The 20,393-nt window shown below is 37.2% G+C and overlaps 1 long non-coding RNA gene across 1 annotated transcript in view; it reads right to left on the bottom strand.

The window, feature by feature from the left end:
- Window positions 1–495, bottom strand: part of LOC306658837 — a 36,233-nt gene extending 35,738 nt beyond the window's left edge. The window contains exon 1 of the long non-coding RNA XR_013763165.1: window positions 179–495. This is a non-coding gene — a long non-coding RNA (uncharacterized lncRNA). The remainder of the gene's footprint in view (window positions 1–178) is intronic.
- Window positions 496–20,393: the final 19,898 nt, after the last annotated feature.

The following is a 20,393-nucleotide window of genomic DNA, read 5'->3' as shown; positions in this document are numbered from 1 at the left end:
GACTCAGCATCCAGAACTGCTGGGATTTCAGGTGTGTGCCACCGTGCCCAGCCAAGCAGCCATATTTTTGAACATGGGTAAGAGGAGATCTAACAATACAAATGGTCAAATGGGGGAACAAGTTGGAGACATGAGAATGACAGGACATGTCCAAAGCTATTAACTCTAAAAGACCTACCTAGCATCCATGTGGTCCAGCAGGAGGTTGGAACATGGAGTCCTGGTGGGGGTCTCAACTGGGGAGTCATAGTATCAAATTGACCACTGAAGCTTCCTGGAATAAAGTACAATGAAAGAGAAAATAAAGATGGGAAGATATCATAAAAATAAACCTTTAGGGGTGTAGACATGGGGGGAGGTCGAGAATCTGAGAAGGACTGAGAGGAATCAGTGAAGGAGGGAGGAATCCAATCAGGAGCACAAGGGTGACGTGAAAGGCACCAAAGGAAGAGAGCCGTGAGTTCGAGGACGTGGCCAACTCATTCCAATGCTGTGGGAAAGGTAAACGTGAGGACTAGAAAAGCCCATGCACGTGGCCGCTAATAGGTTACAGGTGGTATTATTTAATATTCTTTAAACCTCAACAGGCACAGAAGCTGTCAGAGTTGTTCTCTAAATGACACCACCACATGGGCATTTAAAAATGCTTTATCTAAACAGCTTTGCCCTCTGCGTCCCTATCTGAGGGATAAAATATAATTCAGGTTTAGTCATTCAGTGAACTTACGAACATGTTAGGAAATTGAATTAACACTTTCAAATATGTGTATCTATACTGACCCATATTAGGGTCTTGAGACCTGTCCTAGTTAACGAAGCTTCCCAAGTGCTTAATTAATGGACAACAAATAGTATTTGCAACAGGACATTTCCTGTGCCATAAGCTCCTCTCTGACCATAAGTTTTCTACAAAGGTATCAATTAGCGATCTGTTGTCACTAAATGGATTTCTCTTTCCAGCTTTCACCAAATGACCCCTAAATTTACAATTGCTGTAATCAGTCACTAGCCTGTGCACATGATACTTAGAACTGTCTTTATATATTTGGAAATTACTTGCATATTAGTATTATGCATTTGAATTCAGAATCTCCAATGTAAAATTTCAAAAAGTATTCTTTTACCCTTTTTATAAAACCAAACAAACAGGTCAGCGGTGAAAGACAACCATCTAAACAGTTTGTAGAAGTCTTGGTTTCTTTTGACAAAGAAGCTAAGAAATGGCTACTGAATGTTTTATTCTTGTTTTGGTCTTTCTAAAGAAACGAATCCTGAGAGAAGGTATGGCTGGTAAAAACAACAACAAAAATGATAAATCCATTGGAACAAGTATGTAATTTAGATCACTAAGCAGCAAATAGTCAAACATCATGGTTCTGATTGTAGCTTAATTAAAGAATAATGATGGTGATGGAGGAAGCAGAGAAGGAGGAGAGGTAGAAGAAGAAACATTTATTGAGCTATTTTTTGCTAGGATTCTAGATGCCTGTCATGTAATCTTTATTAATCCTCACTATAACCCTCTGAAATAAACATTATAATTTCATTTTATTTATTTATTTATTTATTTATTTATTTATTTATTTGGTACTCCAGATTGAGCCACTGGACCACATCCCCAGTCCTTTTTTATATTTTGAGACTAGGTCTAGCTAAGTTGCTTAGGGCCTCACCAAGTTGCTGAGGCTAACTTTGAATTCCATCCTCCTGCCTCAATCTCCTAAGTGACTGGGATTACAGATGTGTACTACTGCACCCTGCTGTAATTTTATATTCTAATGGACACATAATTATGACTATTGTGCAGGTTAGTAAATTGAGGTTCTAAAGTGTAATGGTTAATTTGAATTGTCAACTTGCTTCATTAAAAGATGTTGAAGATTAAGAGGTTTCTAGGTGTGTCTAGGAAGATTGGCATATAGGATAGTGAACTGAAGGGGAGATCCTCCCTAAGCATGGGCAGCACTGTCCAATAGGATGGTGGCTTGGATGGAATAAAAGTTGGAAGAACAAGGAAGCAGCAGCAGATGCAAGCTTGATTCTTGAATGGGTTCTTCATTGCTGCTGTGATCACCTCAGGATATGAGACTTTTGATCCTTCCTTCTTCCAAAGCAGATTCTGCCAGTGATTCTTCAGGCAGTTTCCAAAAGCCTTGGTCTCTGACTAGGGCAGCACTTTTGATCCCTCTTGTTCTAAGGCTTCTGCTTCTTGAACTGTGCAGCTACTGGTTCCTCCAGCTCTCCAGCCTGCAGACGACCATCATATACTATCTAGCTTCTGATCCTGTAAGCCAATCTAATAAATCCTCTTTCTATAATCATACTTCTTGTTGAGTCTGTTCCTCTAGACAACCCTGACTAATTCAGAAATAGTAAGCAAACTTTCCTAAATTGAGACAATTGGGTTTTCTTATTGAAGTTCCCACTCATCACTTTGATGCACCTCTTAATGCTCTAAGGAAGATATACAGGTACACTGATTTAGATATTGAACCAACAAGGAGGTGGGGAGCATAGCTCTTCCTCCCTCACCCCAAGTTCAAACCATATCTTCATAGTTTTACTTATATCCTACCTTTACTTGTATATATCAGTTTAGTTCCCAGAACCAAACCATGTTGAGTATCATACTTTTAAACTGATGTAAGAAAGCTTGCCATAAATAGCACATATCCTCAATGATATGTGGAAGCTAAAAAAGTTGACTTTGTAGAAGTAGAGAGGAGAGGAGTGGGAACTAGGTGCTATGACAGGAGGGGAGAGGAGGAAGAGAGAAAAGGGGACAAAGGGTACCAGCAAAAAAAGAGGAGGGATAAGGTATAAGGTACCAAAGGGTGACTGTAGTTTTTAATTTATTATATATCATATAAAGAATTAACAGAGAGGCATTTGAAGGATTCCAACATAAAGATATGATAAATGTTGAAGGAGCTGGAAATGTTAACAACCTCGATTTGATCATTATGTATTATATTCCTGTTTCAAGTGATCATAAATATGTACAGCTATTATGAATTGATTATATTTTTTTATATTTTCAAAAAGAATTTGAAGTGAATTCTAGCTCAGCTCTTAAATAACTTCAAATAATCACATTTTAAAAATCTCTGAGATAACAGCAAGGGAGAAATATGCTATGAACTATGTTTATAAATTCAAAATTCATCATCAGTACTATGTATTTGAAGAAGTATAAACTGAATTTGTTCATTCTTATATACAATACAGATAAGTCAACACATTAAATATTATAGCACTGTTGTTTTTAAACACTGCTATCTACCTTTTTCTTCATGAAGGATAGTTTTATAATTACGATGACATCGGTTCTACATACTTTATCTGGTTGCTATAGGAGTCAAATGAGATAATGGTTCTGAAGGTATTCTGCAAACCATAGCACATGATAAAAAAGGCAAGTTGTTTTAATTATCATAACTTGGTTGAAATAATCCATTTTAATATGAATTCTCAGTTACCTGGATAGCGGTGAGGCACTGTGAAACTATTGCTCTTGTAAGAAACAGAGATAGAAATTATAAGCTACTCTACAGCCTACAGAACCGTGATCCCAGAGTTCACACATCAGTCTGTATTCTCCCTATTCCCTCATACCTCTTTCTCTAACCTGCTTCCTTCTCTGTCAGTAACTGATTGATTGTTGGACCTCCACCGACTTTCATTAGGCTCTCCCTATAGCATATTCTCCTCCAAAATCTAGGGGAATAGATAAGGTTATTTATTCATTCATTCATTCATTCATTCATTCATTCATTCATTCATTCATACTTGATTACCTTTTTCCATAAAGGATTTAGGGTCCCTAAGAGTTAATTTATTTGGCTGTGCATGTTTCATTATTCAAATAATATGTATGATAGAGAGTTCTGGAAGGCACCAATCCCCAGAGACTAACTCCTGCATTAAACCAATTCAGTTGCTATCTCTCTGGGCACAGAATCACTAAGATTTTAATAAAAGGAACATGCTACCATGCATTGAGGATTTTTTTTTCTATAAAACAATACACTGGGTTGTTTATTGTCTCATAAAAAAACTATTAATAATTTTATAAAGGAATTTGATTATCCCACTTGTCTAGATGAGGAACTCAGTAAAACTAAGGTGATATGCACTCAAATATGTATACTTGGTAATGCGTGGAGCAAGATTCAAACTCTATTCTGGCTGACACCAAAACCATGACATCACACTAGGGAAGTTTATTTATTTGTTATGAAATCATTCACTAAACCTAAACACTGTTTTGCTTGTGAACATAAAGCAATATTATAATCTTAGAGTTGTACAGAGCACAGGTCTAATTTTCTATCTACTGGTGTGGGTAGGTGTTTTCATTTTTCTCCCCTTTTCTTCTCTAGTTAGATTGCTCCCTTAGTACCCTCTGTGGAGCCCAATCACTATGAGGACTCCTCCCCCACTCTCCCTTCTTCAATCTCCCCAGTCAGAGCTGTCCAAGATCCACCAGAGAGCATGTGTGGAGTGTTGGTTCAAGGCTCACTAACCCTTATAGACAATTCCTACCTACAGCAATGGTCATTCCTCTCTATAAATCCTTGTTCGCTTTTCTGTCAGGTAGGCTTATCCTAATATATGCAGACTTTGAAAAGTCTCTTTCCTTGTAAACTGTTTGCTAAGTATTAAATCTTATCTCTCACTCTTAGTCCCTTACACTTAGTCTTAGTCCCTTTGGGCTGGTAAAACAAAATACCATAAGGGAGTAGTTTTAGACAATGGAGATTTATTCCTCACAGTTCTGGAGGCTAGGAATTCTTAGATCAGGGTGCCAACAAAGAGTCCAGTGAGGGCCTTTTCTTCATAGAAGGCACTTTCTGGATGTGTGGGGTATGGAGGTCTCTGTCCAGTCTCTTTTATAAAAGGGCACTAATCACATTCAAATTGTCTCTGACCTCATCACCCAAACATCTTCCAAAAGGCCCCACCTAATACCATCATATTGGGGGTGAGGTTTCTCTATGAATTTCAGGGGTACACAAACTCTGACCGTAGTACCCACTTTGCGCTCAGTCACACAATTCCTTCAGCACTTTCATAACACTATTCAGGTCAATTGTTGGTTGACAGTTCAATGCTGTTGCAATATTTTCTGTTCCTTCATTTCTCCTTTCAATTGTGAACTTTTCCAAATGCAGAAGTCATTGTTCTAATAGCTAATTTCCAAAACATTTGCCCTTCATGAGCATCTCAATCATTATTGTTAATGTCAGTAAAGTAACTCAGAGTATAACATCATACATTTTATTTTGAATGTAACATTCAAATTAATAAGATTTGTAGGTACCTATTGGTTTCTCCAAATCTCATAAAGCAAGGGAGAAAATACATGTAATCATAGGATCTATGTTTTCTTTTTTTAATTTGGCATGCATTCTTTATGAAAACAATATATAACTTGAAGAAGAGAAGTGTTTGTCATTTTACTAATCACATACAAAGAATTTCAGGGTTGGTATTGTGGCTCAGTGGTGGAGAGCTTGCCTAGTATGCCTGAAGCACTGCATTTGATCCTCAGCACCACATACAAAACTAAATAAAATAAAGTTTTTTAAAAAAGATAAATTTCTCAGCATATGTATTTTTCCCTTTTATTTTTGCCATTTTGATGTCATAAAATATGCTCAGTAAAATTTGACATGATTTTTCAGATGTTATGATAAAACTACATAGGGTTGATTATCTCCTTTTTTCAGGTGAAGTGCTGCTGAGTCTGTTTTCCCATTTTGCAATTGTGTAACTTAGTTGCAAGGTGGAGCCATGTTTCAGAAAGCTGAGACATAGCTAGTTCTAAAAGCAGCACACATGAAGTTGCAGTAAGGCTATAAATTGTGAACACTATGAACTATGTACACTTATGAATAGCTAAACTTAAATGGTTATTGGGTAATTTTCCAAGAACAAAACTTGCTGCCAAAAATGTAGAAAATATCCAAGCTTGCACACACCTTTCTGAGATGCTTATTCTCCTCCATACAGGTCATCAAAAAAAATCCACCCAGATCTGGGCATTTTACCAAGCCACATATTTTGGGTTTTCTTATACACACTTTCCTCTCTCTGGGTACTCCTTCCTAAAGCAATGTAATTCACCACAGTTAGCTGTGGCTTCATTAAATATCTGTTCAACCTTACCCAAATCAAAAAAATTGTCCCAGAAACAGGGTCCTCACTCCAGTATCTTCTTCACAAAAGCTTTTCCCAAGTTTACCCTTTGCTGGACACAAGGACCTCTGCTAGTGAGAAAAGTTAGAAGGAAGATTAATTGAGGGAAACCCTAATGAAAAGCTCAACACACAAGCTAAGATATAATAAGCAGTTAAAAAGATTAGAACAGGAAAAAAGTTTCAGAAAAGATTGGCTGTATACCAAATTCGTTCCCCTTCTTCCTGGTAACACGAATAGAATACATGCCCCACTTTTCCTTATGGTTAAATTTTACTGTAAAACTGTCACTTAAGCTCAGGAATGGGGTCAGAAAGAGTGCTTACACTTTCAGGTGTCCTTCACTCAATTCATCATGGCTTGGCCCCTCAGATGACTGGAACGGAGATCACCTTCCAGGGAAATGTTCACTATGATAGACACATATGAGGGAAGGAGACTAGACTCCTCATTCATCACCTCAATGGAAGTCACCCAACAAGGGTGTCCACATTGGACTGTTCAGTCAGAAAAAGAGAACTTTCAAATTTTGTTAAGGTACTCAAATAAAAAGGTTATCAAAGGCTAGTAATATCTTAATACAGAAATGTATGCCCTGAAGTGGGAGCTTGCTTCCACAGCAAAAATCTAAAATATTGGGCATTTACAAATGTGAAGATATTGGCAGGAAACTCATATCAGAAGCCTGGAAAATGGTGCGAAACATTTGATAAAAATGTTTCTGATTCCCAAATGACCAGACTAAACTAATCCTTTAATGAAGAAACACTGAAAAAGCAAGAAACTATTACCTGAGTGCATTAGAGAATAAAAAGTTAGATTCTGAAAGGAATCAAAGAAGAGAATGGCCACAGAATAGTTTTCCATTTTTGTGCCTTTTAACCAAAGACCAGGCTTAAATGGGTAATGTTCTCAGTGACTAAACATGAGAGAAAACCAGTCTTTCCAACACAAAGATCAATTGGTAAATTTTAGGTAATGACACTCCTGCAAAATGAGGAGGAATCTTGTAAAGGAGAGATTCTGAGAGGTGGCCCTTCAAACTCTGTACATAAACTCTACCCAAATCTGCTAATGTCTGAACCATACATATTGGGGAAGACTCCAAGCCCCAAGACAAATTATTAAATAACTGAATTGTTAGTTAACTCTTGTCCAAGAGATGAGGGTTTCAGTTTGAGTACAATTAAACTACTACAATAACAGACAGAGAAGAAGATGGTTTGGCAAAGCAATATGATAACATCTAGAGTATTTCTTCAAAATATTAAAAAATTATTAATTATACAATTTAAAAGTACTCAATATATAAAGAAAACAGGAAATATAACATTCTTAAGAGAAAAGATAAAGCTAAGCTCAAGTAGGCTGATAATGAATAAAAGTATAGAAAAGCTCAGTGGAGAAATAGGTACGATAGAAAAGAAGCATGAAGATTCTGGAACTAAAAAGGCTATCTGAAATTTTAAAATTCACTGGATGGCCTTAAGAGTAAAATGGAGAGAACAGAGTAGTCAATGAACTTGAAAACATTTCAATACAATTTTCCAATTTAAAAATAAGAAGGAAAAAAGATTGAAAGTAAAAGAACATAGTCTCAGGAACCTGAAGAATCACTTCAAAAGCTATGTGTAATTGCAAAAACATATGTGTAATTGCAATCCTGGCAGGAGATGGAAAATAGGGCAGAATACAACTATTTTCCAAAACATTTCTAAACTTTGTGAAAGACATACATTTACAGATTCAAGAAATTTGATGAAGCCCCAGATAAATGAATACACATATAACTTCACTTAAGCTTCCCATAGTCAACTGCTAGCCACATATAAAGAGAAAATCTTGAAAACAACCAGCCCCTCCCCTCACCCCCCAAAATGACAGATTACATACACAGGAACAACAATTCAGATGATCTTGGATTCAGAAAAAACAGGGGGTGGAAGTCAATGCAAGGACATTTGTAAAATGTTGAAAAAGTGGCAGGGAGCCTGTCAAGCTAGAATCCAGAGGATCCTTCAAGAACAAAGGCAAAATAAATAGATTTTCCAATAAAAGTAAGCTAAAAAAAATTCAATGAAACTGTCACCTCGGATGAAAGGGAAGGCAGACTACATGCACAGTGCAGCGAAGATCAAGAGCAGTGGTAGGAAAGCACCAGAGTGGTAGTTATCCCTGTCCTTGCTTTAGTCTTTCAGCAAAGTATTACAAATATAAACTCAGGAAAGAATTGACCGATTTGCAAGCAAAAGTAAAAAAGTATAGAAAACACAGATATTTAAGACCTTGAAATCTTAAAGGAGATGGCTGGGATTTATGAGAGAGAGAACTAAAATTCTCTCTTGCAAAGCCACAGAGATTTTGGGGTTTTCTGCAACAGCAGATTTGTCATAATTAATATAACAATGATAAGTTTCTTTCATTTGAGATATATATATATATATATGTTTGCACACATATATAAATTGTGATGAAGAGGTTGCTTATGTCATATAAGTCTGTGAAACTGTGTTCATTTAGTGCTTTTGAGGATTGGGACAACAAATTCCTTTCACATTTATCTTTTCAAATCATTACTGTATATAGAGAGTTGTAGTTAAAAATATGTTGTTGATATAATATAATAAAGGATAAAGGAAATTTCACACCTTAAATAAAAGCAGTCATCTTGAAATGAGCTTTTTAGTTTATCATTACCAAAATGCTAGTTTTCTTGCATACTTGCTTGAAAAAACTTGGATTAGAAATGGAGGTTCAGCTTTTTAAAATAGTCATAAGGAGCTATGTTGAAAGTGGAGAAATGGACTGATTTGTTGAGGAGGAATTTCTTCTTCAAAGTTCCACAAAATTATTTATTTTTCTAGTACACTGGATAATCAACTTTATTCTCATCATCTCCTCTGCTAAATAATTCAAACTCGAAACTTTTACTTGAAAAAAAATTGGTTATTTTAGAATCAATAAAGAACTTTCTCCAAATGAAGGCTTAGTTATTTCTATTTTGTGAAGCACATATGCTAGAAAATTTTGCTAACCCATTTTATAAAAGAAGAGTTATATGATCTTATCACACATTAAGACTAATTTCTAGCTACTCAGATTTTATCAGTTGAGTGAAAGTTCTGAATAGTAGACAGAGTAGGTTTTTGTTGTTGTTGTTTTGTTTTTTGCCATGACCAAACCCTCTCCCTCAACCTGCATATAACAACTTTCCAATCAGGTCTAGTATTAAGAATTAACCTAGTGCAAAACCCAGTCCTATCCAAGCACATGCTTTGAGGAAGCCTTCCTTGGGGATAAGATTACTGACTTCTTTTATTGTCCTATCTCCTCAATGTTGGCAGTGAGGAAAATTATGGGGAAAAGTCTTTTTCCTTTAAGAGTAAGGCAGTCTGTTTGGGTGCTATCATTTCTCTGGATTGCATCAAACCTCTGTTTACAGCCTGTGGCAGATACCACGATGTTCTCAGATCTTTCATAAAAGCCTTGTGGGTTCCCCAGCACAGGAGATGTGACTATACCATGGAGCCCTCTCCTTTTCTCTTTGGGATAACAAGCTGCCTCACAGTCCTAGACCCAGGAAACACCCTTGAATAGAAGGCAGAGGAGCAAGAGAGGATCTAAGGGGAGTGGAGGTCTGAGGGAAATCCCTAGTCCTGAACAAACCGGAAGTAAATTCAGCAAATACGGATTTTTCCTAGTAAGTCCAGTCACTGCTGAAACAAAATTTCTATTTGAGCTAAAAATTCCAAATTTTCAATAATTTGATATTTCAATTCCTTAAACTATGCTTTAGTTTTGTTTACCAAATGTTATTTCAAAGTGCCAAATTAGAAAATGCAAATTTTTAAAAAAATCTTACCTTTAATGACCAATAAATTTTAAAAATTCATAAAAACTTTATATATAATTTTAATATTTGTTATTATCAATAATTAAATAATAATGATACAATTAGAATATTTTCTGTTATAATTGTGTCCTTATTGCAAAAAGAAGTCTATACACTATGAAATGTGCTAATGTATTTACTAGTAAATTACCTATTTTAAATTTTCATAAAGCTTTTCATTTTTTAGTCAACAGGTTAATGTTATCTACTATGTATAGAATATTTTTGTGGACCAGATGAGTAATTATTTTATAAACTATTACTCAATTAACTTATATTAAAATGTTTAAGAAAAGTATTATCAACTCCATTTTCCACTGAGATCATTGAGATTACAAAAAACTCATACAAGGTCATGTAGTCTAATGAGTAGCTCAAATTAGGATTTAAATTCATATTTTCTTACACAAAAGTCTGTTCCATTACCACTATTCTATCTTATTTACAGGTGATTTAAGCAGACCAGTCTGTTCTAAAATCCATTTTAGTCTTCGCACATCAGTTCAAGAAATATTTTTTTAAAATATCTTGCTTAGATAGGCATTAGGAAAATAAAGATAGTAGATTACAGTATGAAATATTATGCCACATTGAGAAAACCAACCAGCTCATCTAAGTCTGTGCTTTATTCCCATCAACATCCTGGCTCAATGAAAAGGGCATGGAACTCACTGGCTGGCAGAACTGATGAACCTTGGCATTATTTACTATTCATATGCCTAGATTCATTCTTCACAACATCAATTATATCATCTGTAAAATAATGTCATGAGCATCAACCTTATGGAAGCATTAGAAATTATATAATATATATTTTATTATATGTATAAAATAGTAATAATTACTGTCTAGAGTACCATTCTTCAAATAGCAATAAGGCCCCTAGCCTAGTCACTAGCAACAGTTGGTAGGAAAATACTGTACATCTTATCAATGTGACAGAGCTTTAAAGTCAGACATTAATAGTCACCTATTTCTATATGCAGGTTGAAAAATCATTAGTGCATTGGTTTTGTTTTCAAGAAAATGACTTGTAGGTGTATAGAAGGAAATATACAAATAATTACAACCTCAAAAAGAGAAAGTCCTGATACATAAACATTTTCTGAGCCTCCCTTCACCTCATCTCTACTAGAATCTCATTGACAGGAGAGAAGATCACTAGGCAGATCACCAGGACCTTGAGTCTTGTCAGAAGGCAATACCAGGGATTTGGGTAGAGGGTCTGAAATTACTGTTAGATGTGGGGGGTTCTGCCATGCCCAGCGTGAATGAAGAAAAGGATTTCTGTTGGAGGATGGTGCCAGCTATTGATTAATCACTAAGAAATGTATCTAATCAAATAAACACAGGAGCCAACAAACTTTTCAAATGGGAAGGGGTATAACGGATTGGGTCATGCTAAGATCTGGCCTCAATACAAGATAGTGGAGCCCAACCTCTCCTTTATTTATACTCACAGGTAAAGGGGGATGCAGGGGGAGCTTCTTCTGTGAGGAACAGGATGGGGTGAGTTAGGGAAGCCATTTGCTTAGAGAATTAGCATATCCTCGGATGGTGAGCCACCTCTGTACAGGGTCACCTACCCCAGGCTATCTGAAACAGTCTGTCATGGCTGCCAGTTCCTGGGAGTCAGACCTCTGTATCCCATGGCTCAGCCAAACCTGGTTCTGCTAAACATGGATGGCTTCCCACAGGTAGACATTTTTACAATCTATTAGAATTCATAATTATCAACTTCCTTGGAACTCAAGGCACAAAACCAATTTGTAAGTCTTCCTCATCATTTAATGTGTGGTCTATTTAATCCATTTTGTTGGACATGGATATGCCTCATTCTCAATTCTAGTTCTGTTTTCCATCATGTTATCCTGAGGTTGTAATATTTGTGTATGTCCTTCTATACACCTACAAGTCATTTTTCTTGAAAACAAAACCAATGCACTAATGATTTTTTGACCTGCATATAGAAATAGGTAAATATATAATATCTGACTTCAAAGCTCTGTCACATTGATAAGACATATGGCATTTTCCTAGCATCTCTTGCTTATGACTAAGGCTAGGGGCCTTGTTGCTATTTGAAGAATGGTGCTCTTGTTCTGTAGACAGCAATTTTGCTCAAACTAAGTCACCCTGTCCTTGACTGCCACACACTAGCACATTTTCTTGGCTACAGTTGTTCCTCAGCTCTCTGCTGTGATGTTACATTGCTTCAGGCTACAATTCAGCAAATACATCCTTGGGCACTCATGCTCAACCAATGCCCTGTTGCTTAATCTAAGCTACTTTTTGGTGTACTTTATTCTTCCATCACTCATAATCTTAAAATGTCTGAACCGAGCTAGGGTGAATTTTCAATATTGGAGAACCCACCTGCTGAAAGCTTTACCAGTCGAATGTAACAAGGAACAATTCATGAGATGAAAGACTAAAACTAACCCAAATAACTAAATGGGACATTTATATGTGTCCCAGTCACATAAATAAGAGAGGACATTTCTATATCATATAGGTTAAAAAAAACAAAAAAACAACAACAAAAAACTTAGGAAGTACCAAGATTCAGACTAAAACCAACTGCTCCTGTCTCAGGGAATGCAATGACATGAATTTCAGGGATAATTTTAAAAAAAGATTACCAGTTTTTGGGGCTTGATGTTGTTTTCTATAGCTCAATAGCAAACATGATCTTAAATGAAAAACTGGCTTTTTTCTGGAAGATAGCTGCATTATTTATAGTCTCTGAAAAAGTGATGATTTCCCTTTCATGTTGGTTTATTTTAAATTGTGAAGCACTTTATTCAAGCACAACCCAGGCTTTCTCTGTTATATGAGTTGATTTGACTTCTGTTTTGTGCTTTTGCAACCATTCCCTGGACTAGAATTCCCCAGGCTGCTTTGAATCATAAGAGGTCAATCAAGAAGGACTAGTCAAAATTGCAGTAAGAGGGGAAATAGTGGTTGGTTTGCAAACCTGTCAGGAAAATTATCAAGACAAGCCAAATGTTCTTGCAGTAGCCACAAGAGATGAACTCTCTCCACTCACCAGCTGTCTTAACTGCAGTACCTGGCCTGTCTCTGATGAAAGATACCAAACTTCACCTTCTCGTGAGATTGTCTATAGGGGACGCACCCTATAATGGCGGCTGCACCCTCATGGCAACCTCTTCCTCATATGTGCCACTGTCTGACCCGCCAACAGTTTACCCAGACTTCCTTGTACTGCTGCTCTCCCCTGGAAACTGAAAAACGAGTTCTTACCCAGCAACCAGTTATGTGTAACTCCCTGATTGGCCTGCTTATCTCCACCCCCTAAGGCCTTATATTCGCCTGACCCATACAATAAAGTTGAGATTTCTGCTGTGCTTCCTGCGCTGACAGACCTCCAGGCTCTGGTGTGTTTCCTTTGCTGCCTACACTCATCATCCAGCTAGCCCGTATTCTCCTCAGGCGGGCCCTGAGGAGGTACATGGGACCTTGTTGCCCGTCAGGGAGCAACAATTGTCATGTACTTTCACCATCCACACTGATTCCACCAGCAAGGTTGCCACATACTCTGCCCAAGAGTATTTGGGTGATTCCCAAACAGGTTAGCTTTGCTCTGGGATTATTTATACCCCTTTCCTGGGACCATGCAACCAAATTTTTTTTTTTTTTTTTTTTTTGCGGTACTGGGGATCAAACTCAAGGCCTTGTGCTTGTGAGGCAAGCACTCTACCAGCTGAGCTATCTCCCCAGCCCCCAAATCTTTTAAGTTCCTCAGGATCATTTAATCTGAGAGTTCCACTGGATCTGCAGGTTAATAGATCTCCTATTGATATTGGTGGCTGGTTCCTGGCTTCCAAATATTATTATGCAGATGAGCTTGTCCCATCTTGAATTCTGCTATACCTGGAAGGGCAAAACTGATGCCTTTCTCACTTTTCTCAGTCATTAATCTCTAAGACAGTTTTATAGATTAAAATGCCTTTTACTTGTTCAGTAATTACATCCCATTGGATGCGATTTTAAGCAGAATCCTTATTTTGTGACAATAAAAGCCACACGTAGAGTCCTAGGTGCATGTTCCTCTATGCTCTCTCTAAACTCTGCTCTGCCTACCCTCCTATATATGTCATTCTCTATTTCCCATTTGTTCTTCCCCTTTCTCAACTTCCCCCATCATTTCACATTTTTCTTTTCTCTTTATTCTTCACTTACCTTTATGAATGATGACTTCTTCTCTGTAGAGATTTTCATATAGTATATCTTCATTCTGTGTGTGTGTGTGCGTGCATGTGTGTGTGTGTGTGTATGATGCACTTATGTAGGTGCAGGGTGCACGGTGCACAGACATGAGCACAGTGGGAGCAGAAATGGCGATGACCATAGTCAATTGAGGCAGAATTCTACCTCCAAGTTTCCTAAGGGAGAGTATTTGCATATTCTCACCTAAAGTAATCCAGTGGACCTGTGTTAGCAGCTAATAATGAAGAGCCATCCCTTTCAGACTTAGAATCGTCAGACATTTAGTGCAATGTATATTTGTCCCTCCAAGGCTCTTAAATATAGAATATTACAGATTGTGTAAAATGCATAATTTACCCAGGTAATGATTACTTAATGATTTCTGTAAGGTAAATTTTATATTATCTTACTCTCATTTCTATGTTCTCTTTATTTGGGCAATAGCATTACCTACCTGATCTGTCATGTGCATTTTAAATGAGGCTCCCTGAGGTTGCTACAGTGATGCATAAAGGAACTGTACATTTGTACTACACAGTCCTCACTGATTTAATGAGAGCATTGCCAGTGGTACTAAATCAAGTCTATCATTTCTGAAAGGCTTTGATTTTCAGGCATTAATACCGATTACCATGTTGTTGTCAGCAAGACAATGAAGTTTCTGGGATAATGTTGATTGACCTTACATTTACTGATGGGAGAAGAATAATGTGGCTCCAGATTAGATTGTATTAGATTTTTCAAAGAGTAAGATTTTTTTCTGGAGAAAAAAAAAAATGAAGGAAAAACCCTTTTAACTTCCAATGGAAATGGAACACATCGATACTTTGATTTTTCATTTCTTTCAATCTAAACTTGGTGGAGCTCAGCAGGGTAGTGCTAGGGACATTCTCCAATTTCCTGGTCTTGTTCTACAGAGGCATATTAAGCTTTCAGAAACATCAGTCAGGAGACAGAAAATTGATTTTTTCACTTTTGAGGTAAGAATAGAGGTATTATATTGCTTTTTCTACTTCCTGTGTTTTCCCCCCTCCTACTTACTACTACCTACTGTTCTCTTCCCTCCTTCCCCTGTCAGATTCTGCAATCACCAGGTCTGTTCTGTGTGTGGCTTCTCCTTTCTCTGATCCCAGGATTCAGGATTGAGGTAGCTATATGGTTGTCTGGCCATTCATTTATTTGTTTAGTTAGTTGTTCATGAAACATATGCACATGTTTTGTGTGAGGTTCATAACAGAATTTGCATGACTTCATAAAATAAAACAACTATTTTATGATGTAGTACTAGGTATATAGCAGACACTACTAGAAAGCCATTTCTCACCATGGGAAGCCTGCTCAAACTGAGCAACTATGAAAGTGAGTGAGAATTTAGAGAGAAGCAATTGGGTTTGGGAAATGAGAGTGGGAACACAATTTGCCAGGAGTCTTTCTTCCTCTGAAGCTGGCCTGCAAGTTTCCTTCAGTGAAACATTCAGTGAGTCCTCAGTTTCCAGATTCATCTTTGCTCCTAGTGGACTTCGTTTTGTCAGCATCTCAGCGGAGCTGCAAGTAATTAGCCGTCAGGTATCTGAGTAGCCACTGAAGCAACAAGTGAAAAATGAGTTAAGCCTTTAATCACTTACTGCAGTGGGTAAGCTGGAGTCTAAACCAGAGGAAACCCTAAATCTCCCTGCTTTATTTTTCCCTGGGAGCAACACAAAAATGGAGAGTCATGGCAGGGGGCAGTTGATAAACACAAGGGTCCTTTCACTGTTGAGGGAACCCCAAATAAAGGCTTTGCCAGTTTAACGGATGCTGAAATAGGGGAAGAAGGCAAAGACTGAGTGCTATGCATGGAAAGGTAATGGGTACTCAGTCAGAAGCAGGGAAGATGTCTTCAAGTTTCCCCTTTTTCCTCTAGTAAGGGGCCATCCACAGAGGCAACGAAGATCTCAGCCCAAGGCCTCAAATAAAGAGAATCAAACATAAATAAATAAATAATATAAGAAAGAGACCTAGTCATGAAAGCACTGAGACTAGGAATGTGAAAGAGCACAACCAGCCAGAGGGAGATGAGTCCTTCATGGAGACTCCTTCCAGAATACCATGGGGAGGCAGATTTTCCGTCTGGGGCCTGAGAGGTAAAGCTTTTACAATTGTCTTTGGCCAAGCCTGAAAATCACACAGTTTTATTCACAGAAGCTGGACACTTCATCCTTTATTTTTCATCTAGGGCCTGGAAAGCAGAAGAGAGGAACAGAAGCAAATTCACTACATCTATTTGAGGAAGTTCTAGAACACAAAGAGAGAAAGGGAAAAGAGTGCCAATGGGTTTGAGGGATGAGGACTGAGGTCTAGCATTTCTACCTAGATACCGCAGTCCTAATAAAGATGTTCTTTAGAAAGAATAAGGAAAAGAAAGGAAGGGAAAATAGATTATTTCTTCCACTAAAATCCCTGTATCGAAAGGGAAAACAGAACAGATGCAGGAAGGATTTCAATCTCAGAAGCCATTTCCCTCCTATTCCATCCCTCCCCAGCAGATCCTTTATCTCTTACATATCTCCAGCCCTAAGTTATCTGTTAAATTTTATCTGCTCAAAGATGGATGCCAAGAATGGGCAGGAATATGTGGCATGATGAGAGAACATTTATTTTGGAATTGATGATGTACTCATGGACAAGTTACTGAATCTCTCTGAGTCTTGGGTTCCCCATCTGTTCTGAGGTACTATTGTACACATAGTTCTCCAGGTGGCTTCAGGATGACTCAATTCTTCCACCTTTCTAGCTTGTAACTATCAACAGTGATTCTAGAATGAACTGGGAAGGCAATGCCCTGAGATAGGAAGGAAATGCCTGAAATAGTTCTTCTCCCTGGAGGGAAGTAACATCTTGAGTAAGGAAGAACTACCTGAGAGAGCTTGGGTTTATTTCTCTCACTCCTAAGCAGAATGTCCTTCAAAGCTTAGTCCAGTGGTTCATGCAGCACCTGAGGAGCATCACCCAGGGCAGACTGTCTCTGGGGTCCTTTAGCTGTGGTACAAATGGAGCATGTGTCATCAAGACTCCATCTGCTCCAGGCAGCTTTTAGGAGACTTGAGAAACTGGCTCACAATGGATCCTAGTCTTTGGTCCCTTGCTGCCTATCTGTGTATAATAAGTCTGCTTCATATAACTTACTGCATGGGAATGTCTTCTGTCTTACCAGATGCAGACAAGTTGGTAACAATGTACTATGAGCTTGCTTCACAATACCTACAGTGCAGTGGAGAATAAAGGAAATCAGGAAAGTACCTTGCACCTTGGACTTGATTATATAATAGTAGATTGTTCCCTTCCTTTGAATGATAAGACATTAGTTCCCAAAGTACCAACTAAATTGTTAGATGAAAAGTTTCTGGACATATATTTTAAGTTCAGGTGGCCAGAAAGAAGTGGGCGAAGAAAGGATAAAGTTATTCTTGGTCTAAGCTTAAAGAATTATTTTCCAGAATTTTGGTTGTGAGAGCTCTCTAATAATCTTGGAAATATGTTAGCTACTAGATTGGCTGGAATGCCTGAGAATGGCATTAGTCACCTGGCTTTAGAAGCTCTAAATAGAGGGTGTAGCAATTCCCCTACATATAAATCAAAATAAAAAAAATATTAACCTGCAAAATAAATGTAGTGTCATCCAATGATATTTTTTCTTACATTAACTACTTCAATGCTTCTTTAGAAACAATAGTAATACAATTAGTCTTATATAAAACAATGATATCAAAGTCTTTTGAAATAATTTCCTTTTGTTTTGCTGATGTCTAGGAACTAAATTTAAACAAGAAAGGGTCCAAATCCTTTCTCCTGCCTTTTATATCCCAAACCTTCACTCCTGCTGCTGTGTTTTAAAATCCACTATTCAGAATCCTTTAATGCATTTCTGGTTTCAGGCAAGATTGAGTAAGACTTCCTCAAGCTTCTACTGAATACAAACACAAACACCTTGTGGAACAACTATCTTAGGACTCTGAAAAATAGATGACAGCAGGCAAATGGGGAAATAAGGTCAAAATTCAGAGTACCTTCAAATCTGCAATGAGTTCCCAAGCCCCACAAAGTACACTACCCCACCCTGTTACCGCCTAGGTTGGGATCAGAGGCAGCTAGTTGTGGACATAAGCTTGAAGAGTATCCTGGCTTGCTAGTCAGAAGAACAAGAAAGGGGTTGTGAACTAACGTAAATTCCATAGAAGTTTTTTGTTCATTTGTGCATTTTGCCTGAGCCTCCAAAGAATCAACTGCAGCAGGAGGCTGGGATGAATGCGAAACTCAGAGAGAATCCTTTCATCTTACCAGAGTACCTATGGTCCCAACACCATGGGGAGAATACCTATTGGTTTTTGGCTTTTTCTTTCTTTGTCCTTCCATCACCAGGTCTGCACACACAGTTGCAGGAGGTATGAAACAGCAGAGTAAAGAAACTGAAGTCTCAAATTTTGGTCAGAAGAGGTAAAATGCAGACCCCAGGGAACCAGAAAGAGTCAAGGGAATTCTGGAGAGGAGGAAGCTCAAGAGAGTTATCCTCTAAAATGGAACATGTATTTTTGGACTCACTACTGTTTGCATCACACTCTAAATAGAATAAGAAAGCCTGGAGGAATGGAAATAAGGGCTATAGTATTTCCAAATTCCCAGATGTAGGATCAAACATGATCCAAGGAGCTCAAAGAGCAATATAAAGGCCAAAAACTGAACTCATAAGGAAATCACAAAATACAAGAAGTGACTGTTAAGACAAGAAACAAAGAGATGTAAAAGAGTGCTGAATTAATAAAAGAAAATAAATAAAAGAGTACTGAATTAATAAAAGAAAATAAATGAAAGGCAGAAAATAGGAACAAAAGACCGGAGACGAGCAGAAAACAAGTAAGGTAGTATTTCTAAACATACCTAAACATACCATATTAGTAATATATTAACTATGAATGCATAAAACTCCCAAATCAGAAAAAAAAAAAAAAAAAAAAAAAAAAGACTGTTGGGGTGGATTTAAAAGCATGGAGCAATCTACTGCTTATAAGAAGCCCACTTTAAATATAAAGATTCAAATAGTCTTAAAGCAAAAGAATGGAAAGATGTATATTGTTAACACAAAAGAAAGCTGGAGTAGCTATTTTAATATTTGGCAGAGTTGATATCAGAACAAGGAAAACTTCCAGTGATACAGAGGAACATTACATACTGATAAATGAGTTAATTCAACTGGAAGAGAAAAATAAATAAATCCTAAATATGCCTGCATCTAAAACAGCATCTCAAAATAGATGAAACAAAAGAGTCATGGTACCGAAAGGGTAATAGGCTAATTTACAATTGTAACTGGTGATTTCAACACTACTTTTCCCATAATAGACAAAGCAAATGAGGAGAAGATCAGAAAGGATACAGAAAAACAGAGTAACACTATCAACCTAATTGACATTTATAGAACACCTCATCCAGCACTAAACCAAACACGTTATTTTCAGGTGCACATGGAACAGTCATCAAGATAAACATCAAGAACATGAAACAAATAAAAAAAAAATTTTAAAGAATTTATGTCAGGCAAAATATAATTTCTGAGTATAAAAGAATCAAACTAAAACTCAATAGAAAGATAGTAGATAAATCTCCAAATACAGAATCCAACAGTGTGTTTACCAATAACCCACAGATCAGAGCAGAAGTATCAAGAGAAATTATAACACATTTTGAGGTGAACAAAACTGAAAACACTACATGTCACAATGTGAGATGCAGGTCAAGAGTGCTTCAAGAGAAATTCATAGCATTAAATGCTTGTAATAAACATGAGAATCATTACAAATCAACAATCGAGGTTCTCTTTTCAGAAACTTGCAAAATAAATTGAATATGAGAAGAAAGAAAATAACAGATAAATTAGTACAACTGCAAAGCAACAATAGAAAAAATAAACTGAAAGCTGATTCTTTGAAAAGATAAATAAAATTGATGCACATCTAGCAAGGCTTAGGGAGAAAACACAGATTACCAATGTAGTGTGAAAGAGGAGCTATCAATAGACTCCACACTTATTAAAATT

This window comes from Sciurus vulgaris (assembly GCF_902686455.1).
Source record: "Sciurus vulgaris genome assembly, chromosome: 4".
NCBI lineage: Eukaryota > Metazoa > Chordata > Mammalia > Rodentia > Sciuridae > Sciurus > Sciurus vulgaris.
Note: the sequence above shows the minus strand (reverse complement) of the source record. Positions and strands in the feature narration are given on the sequence as shown.